The sequence below is a fragment of the Hevea brasiliensis genome, chromosome 17 (genome assembly GCF_030052815.1).
Source record: "Hevea brasiliensis isolate MT/VB/25A 57/8 chromosome 17, ASM3005281v1, whole genome shotgun sequence".
Lineage (NCBI taxonomy): Eukaryota > Viridiplantae > Streptophyta > Magnoliopsida > Malpighiales > Euphorbiaceae > Hevea > Hevea brasiliensis.
In genome coordinates, this window is record NC_079509.1 from 44564324 (window position 1) to 44575885 (window position 11562).

Genomic DNA, 11562 nt, shown 5'->3' on the forward strand with positions numbered 1-11562 from the left:
ACGATATCTTGAAAGAGTGTGCTAAAGAAAGAAAAGAAAAAGAAAAACAAGCTGCCCTCTATCAAGAACTGAAAGAGAATGTAGACCAGCTGGAGAGGACAATAGCACAAGGAAAACAAGAATTATTACCAGAATCCGAGTACGCCCTGAAAGCATTCGATCCTGCCAGGCAAGAAGGAAGGTTATATGAGTATCTCAGAAAATGTCATCTCATTATAAAGAACCTCCCAGAGCTTAGGCCGATGTAAAAGATACGATGTACAAATTATTCAGTTAATGAAGTGATTTTTGGACCATTGTTTAGCAAAATTTGTGAATGAATAGTATGACTCCCGTAGGAACTTCCTCGCTAGGGTTATGTGAAAAATTGAAATGCGTTGTATGGACAAGTATCATAAATGCGCACTCAATCTCGTCATTCACGGTCAGACTATCGAACGATGCCATGATAAAGCTGAGGCAATTATCCTTTTTACAGATTTCAACTTGGCTCTCAAATGCCACTGTATCCTTCGTCCAGACCAGGACTTTTAGTTTCTCTGCAAAAATCCAAATTTTATTTCAGATTTTCTTTTTTTTACTCCTCCCAGGAAATCAATATTGATTCAAACAAGGCAAGTCTGACCAAGCACACAGTTCAACCCAAGCGAGTGTACTTAACAAGATCTCGAACAAGAAAGATAATGGAAAATCAGGAGCAAGTACAGAACCTACAGGCGGTCTCCGAATTGAAAGATCAGCTTTCTGAAATCATGAGACTAATGAAGGAAATGTCTCAGAACAAACCTACTTCAGAACCTAACCCACCATTACCTCCTCCGCCTCCTACAACAAATGATCCTCATCAAGCTTCAACCTCTTTTACCTTTCAGTCTCCCATTCCGGACCATCGTCAATCCGGTGAGCATGAATAATGACCCATCTTTCTCCTATTACCCTTTGTCTCAAATGCCGAGCCTCACCCTTCAATCCCGATCCATCGTTTACTCCACCCCTCGGCTCCGGTTGGAGGAGCATATCACCTGATGGAAGGAGAACATAGGGCGAGAGATAACGAGAAACTATCTCGCCTAGAAGAAAGACTGAGGGCAATAGAGGCTGAACATGTATGGATTCGATCGATGTGTCGTCACTAAGATTGGTGCCAGATGTGGTGGTACCACCCAAATTCAAGGTTCCGGATTTCGACAAGTACACCGGAAACTCGGATCCCCGCATCCACCTGGCAACCTACATTGCCAAAATGTCTGCCTTAACGGAAGACGATAGACTTCTCATTCACTTCTTTCACGAGAGCCTCTCCGGAGCAGCTCTGAGATGGTGCATACAATTGGACAGGAGCAAGCTACACTCCTGGAAGGATTTAGCCGATACTTTTCTGAAGCAATATAAATTCAATAGTGATGCGTCACACACAAGGAGGGACCTCGGAACACGTGCAGAAAGGCGGGAAAGTTTCAAGCAAGATGCCCAACGATGGAGGGAGAAGGCTGCAGAAGTATATCCTCCAGTGACCGACAATGAACTTTGCTCCCTATTCATCGAAACGTTGAAGGCTCCCTACTTCAACTTGATGATCGGAAATACCTCCAACAGCTTCTCAGATATCATCCAAGCCGGTGAGAGAATCGAAGCCAATCTGAGAATAGGAAGGCTACAGGAGTTGGCTGAGAACCCTGTAAAGAAAACTGCCAATTTTGGCAAGAAAAAGGAGGGTGATGTACACTCTATCACCCGTCAGAATAATTACCCCCAATTTCCCCAAAATAACTACCGGCCATATTCCCCCTCTCATGGCCAAACCATCGCCAACATTCCACCTCCTTTCCCTAATTATCCACAACCACGCCCACAATACGCCCCACCCACAAATTTCCAACCAAGACCACCTCCTCCACCAACTCAACCACGACCACCACAAAATAACCCGAGACCTCCAAGAAATCCTGATCCACCCCTTCCCCTCCCTCTCAGTGAAATATACCGATACCTTGTCGGTATAAACCAAATCGTACCAGTCCCTTTAGACCCAATCCAGCCGCCATATCCCAGGTGGTATGATGCCACAGCCCGTTGTGAGTATCATGGAGGAGCACAAGGGCATTCAACCGACAAGCGGGGCACTCAGAGGGAGAGTGCACGCTCTAATCCGGAACGGGTGGTTGAAAATTGAGGGGAATGGTTCCCTCCCCAATGTCACCTCAAATCCACTGCCCAACCATAATGCGGGTAGTGGTGTAAATATGATCGAATCTAAGGGAAAGGGATCAACACCTGAAGTGGATGAGCTGGTTCCATACTTTGAGGAGATTTTTGCTATAGCAATGAGGAAGGTTATCTTTCCCCCGAACAGCGGGATTAGAGGAGAATACGGTGTCCTTACCATGGAGAGGCGGTGATCATGAGTGCGAGATTGTGAGGGTTCGGGCAAGAGGTCGGAACTTATTGTCTTTTAAGGGGTTGAGATGTCGGAAGAGGTCAAAAGCGGAAGGAAGTGAACACCACAAGATTCAGCCAACCGCTTCTACCTCCAAGCCCAGAATCACCTTCTCACCCCGGTAGCCTCACCACCCGATGCGATTATTCGGACTCATACGGCTCCCCATCACCAACACTCATCTTGTCCCTTGGAACTATAATTTCCAAGTTTTTACTCAGGGAGCGTCAAGCAGCACATCCGCTCCTAGCCTCGCCTCACCTCCGGCACTACCAAAGCCATGTTTCGCTCCTCACGAGCACTTCAGATGACTTATCTTTGGACTCGCCAACATCGCTCCCCAAACAAGTCCCCGACCTATTATTGCAATAAAACCCTCTCCACGAGCAAGAAGTCAAGTTTATAACCCGAAGTGGGAGGTGTTACGAACGAGGAAAGAGAAAAGAGAAAAGGGAAAGTAAAGATGGGAGAGTCATCGAAACACGGAAGAGGAGGTTGAGAAAGCGAGGAAGCGAGCACATTGAGCATAGAGAAGATGAAGAAGCTGTTGCTCCAAATAATGAAGCGAGCGAGTATGACGTGGTGGAACAGTTGAGAAAGACACCCGCTCGGATTTCGCTGTTATCGCTGAGTTTGAGTTCGGAAGTGCACCGACAAGCCTTGCAGAGAATCCTGGATCAGGACTTTGTCAACCCTGACATAACTCCGGGGCAGTTTGAGAAGTTAGTTGGACAAATCCAGGCATCGGCTCGTAGCCTTTTCGAAGAGGAGGTAGACCTGCGGGCTTAGGGCATAATAAAGCTCGCATATAACGGTAAAATGTAAAGGCTGTATAGTGGCCAAGGTCCTCATCGATAACGGATCAGCCCTCAATGTATTACCTAGCGCGACCTTGGCTAGATTGCCAGTTGACCAATCAGACATACGTCAAAGTACTATGGTTGTGAGAGCTTTTGCGGAACAAGGAGAGAGGTCTTTGGGGGCGTTGACTTGCCAATCCAGTCGGTGCATGTACTTTCAATATCACGTTTCAAGTGATGAACATTGAGCCGGCTTACACCATCTTTGTTAGGAGGCCTTGGATCCATGCGAATCTTTGTTCCTTCTACTTTGCACCGGAAGATCAAATACATTAAGGGCGGCAAAATCATCACGGTGAAGGCGAAGAGGCCATACTAGTCACCAAGCGCAATCACTCCCTTATGTGGAAGCGGTAGAGGAGTCATTGGAAAGTTCTTTCCGGGCCCTTGAATTGCAAGATCTTTGGGAAGGAGGGGGCCATGGCTATGGTGGCCAAAGTAATGTCAAGAAGCGGGTATGAAGAGGGTAAAGGCCTAGGCGCCACATTACAAGGGATTGTCAAGCCTATACCGGCCATTCAGAAGATAGGCCGTTGTGGTTTGGGATATGAGGAGGATGCCCTCGTGGATGGGCGATTCTGGATGAGAAAAATGCTTCGGGATCAGAGATTTGACCAGAAGATAGGAAAGGTGAAAGTAGTCCCGAGAATCACGGAAATCTTCACTAAACCGGTCATTCAACATCCGGCAAGTACAGAAGAATCACCTGATGATCCATCCATAGATGTCATCCAACTGGATTCCTTGTATGAGGCCCTAATTTCGCCAATGGCTGAAGAGCAGGAGCTTGACAACTGGACAACGGAGGATATCCCTGTACTCAATCTCGAGTAAAGTACCTCTGTTTATCTACACTTGATCACTTTGTCCATGGTGACAAGTGTAATACTGTAAATGGACCTTTTCTTATGGCATTAATATTAATGAATTAATAGCGCATTTTTAATTCAATACTCTTTTTCTTTCCATCCTTATAACATGTTCTATTCTTTATTCCTTCAGGACAATTCATCAATTAACACCTAATAATCCAATAGACTCAGAAATTCCTCAGTTAATTTTGAAATCCCCATAAGCGCCATTACTTCAAGTAATTGAGGAAGACCTTACGGAAGAAAGCAATGAAAAGATGAACCCTCCTCGTGCCTTGTGAAGGCGAAGCGTGCACAATAAACTTAGGCACGGAAGAAGTAAAGGGAACTTAAGATAGTGGAGAGTGAGGAGTTGGGAGATATGATCGGTGCAGCAGGAATTTCTCGGCGTGTTCTCTTGGAGCTATGATGACATGGTCGGTTTGGACCCTCGGATAGTGACGCACAAGATTCCTTTAATTAGGGAACGATCCGGTGAAGCGGCGAGGAGAATGAATCGATACACTGCTGCTCAAGGTTCGGGATGAAGTCAAGAAAGCGATGATGGCGGGTTCTTAGAAGTGGTCAAATATCCCCAATGGGTGGCTAACGTCGTCCCGGTGATGAAGAAAGACGGAGAGTCGGGGTGTGTGTTGACTACAGGATCTTAATAAAGCTAGTTTGAAAGACGATTTCCCTCTCCCCACATTGATGTGTTAGTTGACAATGCCGCGGGTTTGGGCGGATGTTCGTGTATTGATGGGGCATCGTGGTACAATCAGATCCCAATGGGCGAGGAAGACAAGGATAAAGCGCTTTTATCACCCAATGGGGGTATTCGCTATCGGGTCATGCCCTTCGGGTTGAAGAATGCGGGGCTACTTACCCGGTAGCGCAATGGTCACATTATTCCACGATATGATGCATAAAGAAGTGGAGGTGTATGTGGATGATATGATCATCAAATCCGGAGAGGAGAGCCACGTTCGGGTGATAAGGAGGGTGTTTGAAAGACTCAGAAATACCGATTGAAGTGAACCTGCTAAGTGCATATTCGGAGCTAGATCGGGAAAAGCATTGGGATTCATAGTAGCGAGAAAGGGATAGAAGTAGATCCGGACAAGGTTCGAGCTATTCAAGAAATGCCGTCCCCAAAAGCAGAAAGGGAGGTGCGCGATTTTAGGAAAGTGAACTACATTTGAGGTTTATTTCTAATCTCACCGCCAAAGTGAGCCTATTTTTGATTACTCCGGAAAAACAACTCTACTCAATGGGATTCAGTTTGTCAAGAGGCTTTTGAGAAAATCAAGCAGTATCTGTCAAACCCACCAGTATTGGTCCCACCTGTGGCAGGTAGGCCTCTGATCCTGTACATGGCAGTCCAACAGAATTCCATGGGATGTGTTTTGGGACAGCATGATGATACCGGCCGAAAAGAGAGGGCCATTTATTACCTGAGCAAGAAGTTCAATGATTGTGAGTCAAGGTACTCTTCCTTAGAAAAGACTTGCTGCGCGTTGGCCTGGACAGCAAATCGCCTTAAGCACTACATGTTAAATCACAAAACATGGCTCATCTCCAGGATGGACCCTATCAGATATGTATTTGAGAGCCCCTTCGTGCCAGGAAGAATAGCCAAGTGGCAGGTTATACTCTCCCAATATGATATAGTCTACATGACCCGGAAAGCGGTGAAAGGTAGCGTGATTGCTGACCTCCTAGCAGAAAACCCTATCCCGGATTATGAAGCTCTGAATTTTGAGTTCCCTGATGAGCATATTAATGAAGTAGACTGCGAAGAAGGGGAACCAGCCAATGTATGGGAAATGTATTTTGACGGAGCGGTCAATTTATCCGGGAACGGAATCGGAGCCGTACTAGTATCCCCAGAAGGAAAGCACTTCCCAATAGCTGCTAAGTTGGGATTTGACTGCACCAACAATGTCGCTGAATATGAAGCTTGTGTGATGGGTCTACATGCCGCTATAAAGATGAAAATCAGAAAGTTGGAGGTGTATGGAGACTCGGCTCTGATAATTTATCAGGTTAAGGGAGAATGGCAAACCAAGGATCCCAAGCTAATCCCCTATCAGAAGCACTTACTGGAGATGATCAAGGAATTCGAAGAAATCTCTTTCACTCATCTGAGTAGAGACAGGAATCAATTTGCAGATGCCTTAGCTACTCTGCTGTTATGGCTCAAATCGAAGAAGGACGACGCGTTTGACGCGTTCAAGATTAAGGTAAGGGATGAGCCAGCCTATTGTCTCATGATTGAAGAAGAGCCCGACGGAAAGCCTTGGTATCATGACATCCTGGTCTACTGTAGAACCGGAGAATTCCCTTCGGGGGCAAGCAAGAATGAAAAGAAGATGATTCGGAGATTAGCATTAGGGTACTTTCCCAGTGGAGAGACCCTATACAAGAGGAGCGCCAACGGCGAATTACTGAGATGCGTAGATGCAAAAGAAGCTAAGAGAATCCTCTTTGAGACGCATGAGGGAAATTGTGCCACTCACGCCAATGGTCACATGATGACGAAGCAAATCATGCGACGTGGGTATTTTTGGACCACAATGGAAAAGGATTGCATCGAGTATTTCCGGAAGTGCCACAAGTGTCAGATTTACGCAGATCCGATAAATATGCCACCTCACAAGCTGTTCAATCTCGTCTCACCGTGGCCTTTTGCAATGTGGGGCATAGATGTGATTGGTCCCATCAATCCCAAGGCATCCAATGGGCACAGATTCATCCTTGTAGCCATCGACTATTTCTCCAAGTGGGTCGAGGCGACATCCTATGCTCACATCACGCAGAACACGTTTCTCAAATTCTTCAGAAACAATATCATCTGCCGGCATGGTCTCCCGAATGAAATTGTCACTGATAACGCCAAGAACCTGAACGGTCCAAGATTCGAAGGCGTGTGATCAATACAGAATCCGACATCTCAATTCCTCCCCATACAGTCCCCAGATGAATGGAGCGGTTGAAGCCGCGAACAAAAACCTCAAGAGAATAATCCGGAAAATGACAGTCACATATAGGGATTGGCATGATATGCTTCCCTACGCTCTCCACGCATACCGGACTTCCGTAAGAACCTCGACCGGGGCAACACCATACTCACTGGTCTACGGGATGGAAGCTGTATTGCCTATTGAGGTTGAAATCCCGTCCCTAAGAATTTTGAAGGAATCAGGGATCGATGAGTCAGAATGGATCCAGTCAAGGTTGGATCGATTGAATTTCTTTGGATGAGAAAAGGTTAACGAAGCATGTCACGGACAATTATACGAGAGAAGAATGGCGGGGCATTTGATAAAAACGTGCGCCCACGGGAATTTCAACCTGGGGACTTAGTTCTGAAGAAAGTACTGCCAAACCAAAACGATCCCCGGGGCAAATGGTCACCAACCTACGAGGGTCCTTATGTGATTAAAAAGGCGTTTTCTGGAGGAGCCTTGATCTTGACTCACATGGACGGTGAAGAATTCCCGAGACCTGTGAATGCCGACACTGTCAAGAGATACTATGCATGAAAAGGAGAAAGGATGAAAACCCGAAAGGGCGTCTTAAAAAAAAAAAAAAAAAAAAATCTTGGGGTGAAAACCCAAAAGGGCGTCCCAAGAACCGAAGTGGAGGAATAAGGAAGGGGGCATGAAACCACGGATAGAAAAGAGACCGTTACGACATGCAGCTTCAAAGAACTCGAAATAATGGCAGTTAAAAGACTTCAAAATTAACCATAAGGAATATGTGAGATCTATCCCTATGGCCTTTCCCTTTGAAAGTTTATCTTCGTTTTTTCAAGACCATAATAAAGTTATACTTTATTCCTTCCGCTCTTATTTTTCTGACTACCCGCTTTTAATACTGCCCTTTCTCTTTGTTTAATGTGCTATTAATTAGTTAAATTTTTGCCATAAGATTTGAATTCGAGAATTGATAACCTCACGTACTTTGCTATGAGATTTGCAGGGAATGACGGCCTTAAAAAAAAAAAAAAAAAAAAAAAAAAAAAAAAAAAAAAAAAAAAAAGAGGCGAAAACCCGAAAGGGCGCTTTCCGTAGAATAAGAAGAAAGTCGGGAATGAAAAGGGGCATCCGAAAGAATGAGATCATAGGTCAGGTCTTGCAACTCCTCCTCCATTAATCGTCCGCCTTCGTTATCTTGTTGAGTACACTCTTTCAGGGAATAACTTCATATGCCAAAGTCAGACTTGTTTTGTAAGTTGATTTTAATTTCCTGCAATTTAAATTTCCACCATCAATCTATGGATCCTTGATCCAAGTTGATTTTATTTTCCTGCAATTCCACCATCAATCTCTGGATCCTTGATCCAAGTTGATTTTATTTTCCTGCAATTCCACCATCAATCTCTGGATCCTTGATCCAAGTTGATTTTATTTTCCTGCAATTCCACCATCAATCTATGGATCCTTGATCCAAGTTGATTTTATTTTCCTGCAATTCCACCATCAACCTCTGGATCCTTGATCCAAGTTGATTTTATTTTCCTGCAATTCCACCATCAATCTCTGGATCCCGATCCAAGTTGATTTTATTTTCTGCAATTCCACCATCAATCTATGGATCCTTGATCCAAGTTGATTTTATTTTCTGCAATTCCACCATCAATCTACGGATCCACGATCCTAGTTGATTGTTTTTTGCTTCATTTCCACCATCAATCTCTGGATCCCTGATCCAAGTTGATTTTATTTTCCTGCAATTCCACCATCAATCTATGGATCCTTGATCCAAGTTGATTTTATTTTCCTGCAATTCCACCATCAACCTCTGGATCCTTGATCCAAGTTGATTTTATTTTCCTGCAATTCCACCATCAATCTATGGATCCACTGATCCAAGTTGATTTTATTTTCTGCAATTCCACCATCAATCTATGGATCCTTGATCCAAGTTGATTTTATTTTCTGCAATTCCACCATCAACCTCTGGATCCTTGATCCAAGTTGATTTTATTTTCTGCAATTCCACCATCAATCTCGGATCCTTGATCCAAGTTGATTTTATTTTCTGCAATTCCACCATCAACCTCGGATCCTTGATCCAAGTTGATTTTATTTTCCTGCAATTCCACCATCAATCTCTGGATCCCTGATCCAAGTTGATTTTATTTTCCTGCAATTCCACCATCAATCTATGGATCCTTGATCCAAGTTGATTTTATTTTCCTGCAATTCCACCATCAATCTCTGGATCCCTGATCCAAGTTGATTTTATTTTCCTGCAATTCCACCATCAATCTATGGATCCTTGATCCAAGTTGATTTTATTTTCCTGCAATTCCACCATCAATCTCTGGATCCTTGATCCAAGTTGATTTTATTTTCCTGCAATTCCACCATCAACCTCTGGATCCTTGATCCAAGTTGATTTTATTTTACTGCAATTCCACCATCAATCTAAGGATCCATGAACAAAGATGAATTTAATTTCCTGCAATTCCACCATCAATCTATGGATCCTTGATCCAAGTTGATTTTATTTTCCTGCAATTCCACCATCAATCTCTGGATCCCTGATCCAAGTTGATTTTATTTTCCTGCAATTCCACCATCAATCTATGGATCCTTGATCCAAGTTGATTTTATTTTCCTGCAATTCCACCATCAACCTCTGGTTCCTTGATCTAAGTTGATTTTAATTTCATGCAATTTAAATTTCTGTTATCAACCTCTGGTTCCTTGATCTAAGTTGATTTTAATTTCATGCAATTTACATTTCTGTTATCAACCTCTGGTTCCTTGATCTAAGTTGATTTTAATTTCATGAAATTTAAATTTCTGTTATCAACCTCTGGTTTATAGATCTAAGTTGATTTTGATTTTCTAGGTCATTAACTTAGGTGTGCTTTAGTTCCCTAATTTCAAATACCTAATCGTCCAAAATATGAGTCGGAATCTTTACATAATTCCTATACGGAAATTTTTCCTTTAATAGAAATTACGTAAAGAGGGGCAGCTGTCGACACCATATTTTGGCCGATCCCCAAAATACTTTGAAACCGATCCCCGGTGCTAAGTTTCCTCGGAGTAGCTAATCACGTTTCCGATCCCTCTTTGGTAGGCGGTCACATTTCCGACCTCTCCTCGCAAAGACGTGAATCAATGATAAGTCCTACGCATCCCTTGAAACTCAGCCGATCTCTCAAATCATTTACCGATCCTTCAAACCCGTTGCGGATTTCGGACCATCAAGAATATTCACGATCTCTGTTGATAAATGAAGTGAACTAGCACTAGATCTTTTCCTACCAGTTTTATTGCCGACCTCCTTTCCGAAAGTTTAAGAGCTAAAGTGTTGGTTCGATTCCGATCTTAAGTGTTCGAGTTAAATTTTCGGTCAAGTTACATTCAGCATTTCTTCCCTACCGATCTCATGTTGAGTGCTTTCCGATCTCTCATACTTAGATTAATAATCACATTTAGTTTTTGTTTCTTTGTGCTCATACAATCAAATACTCAGACAAATAATGGTTTAAAATTTTCCGATCACAATCATTCATTGAACAAAAGGCATTTCATTTCATGTCATAATTTGTACAAAGTTATTCGGCTGGGGGATCACCCCCAGCCTGATCTACATTTGGATCACTCCCTCTCTCCCTCTCACCCTCGGCTTCATCCTCACTATCTTCACCATCGCCCCGGTGCCAGTCGTCCATCCAAGAAAAGTCTTCTTAGGTAACGCTCTGGAGTGCGGCCAAGAGATCCTTGTGAGCCTTCACATAGGCCTCAGCTATTCCCGTCACCATCTCCTCATCCCTCTCCTTAAGCTCCTTATCCTTCGCCTCGAGTTCCTCTATAAGTTGAGCGACCTGAGAGGATGCATTGGCGTGGAGCGCCTGGACTTCCTTAAGAGCGCGGTCCCTCTCATCCGAAATACGGTTCTGTTCGGCCAACCGGTCTTCATGGAGCTTTGCCCGTCCCTCGACCTGAGATATATAATCCCGAGCCGATGAGAGTTCGGATCGGAGGGAATCCACTTCCTGGTTCTTCTTCCCGATCTCCTTACCCAGGCGCTGAATCCTTTCCCGGATCATGGTCTGGTTCACCAGACACTCCACGTTTAAGCTCATGGTCCGAGTCAATATGTCATCAAGGCCACTCTGGGATAGCCTGTCCCGATCCTCCTGAAAGAAGATGGTAGACCCCAGGACTTTAGCAAAACCGGGGTTCTCCTTAACAGTTCGGTTATCCTTCAAGGAGTCGATCAGTATCTGGGCGCCCCGAGAGGAGGTCCTCCCAGAAGCTTGAGTAGGTCCCCTTTCCGCGCTTGGGACAACTGCAAGAATCTGAGGCTGCTCTTCCGATCTAGGAGGAGATCGGGTAGCTTCAGTGGTCGAGGGACCCGAAGGTTGGGGAGGATCTCTTTGTATCTC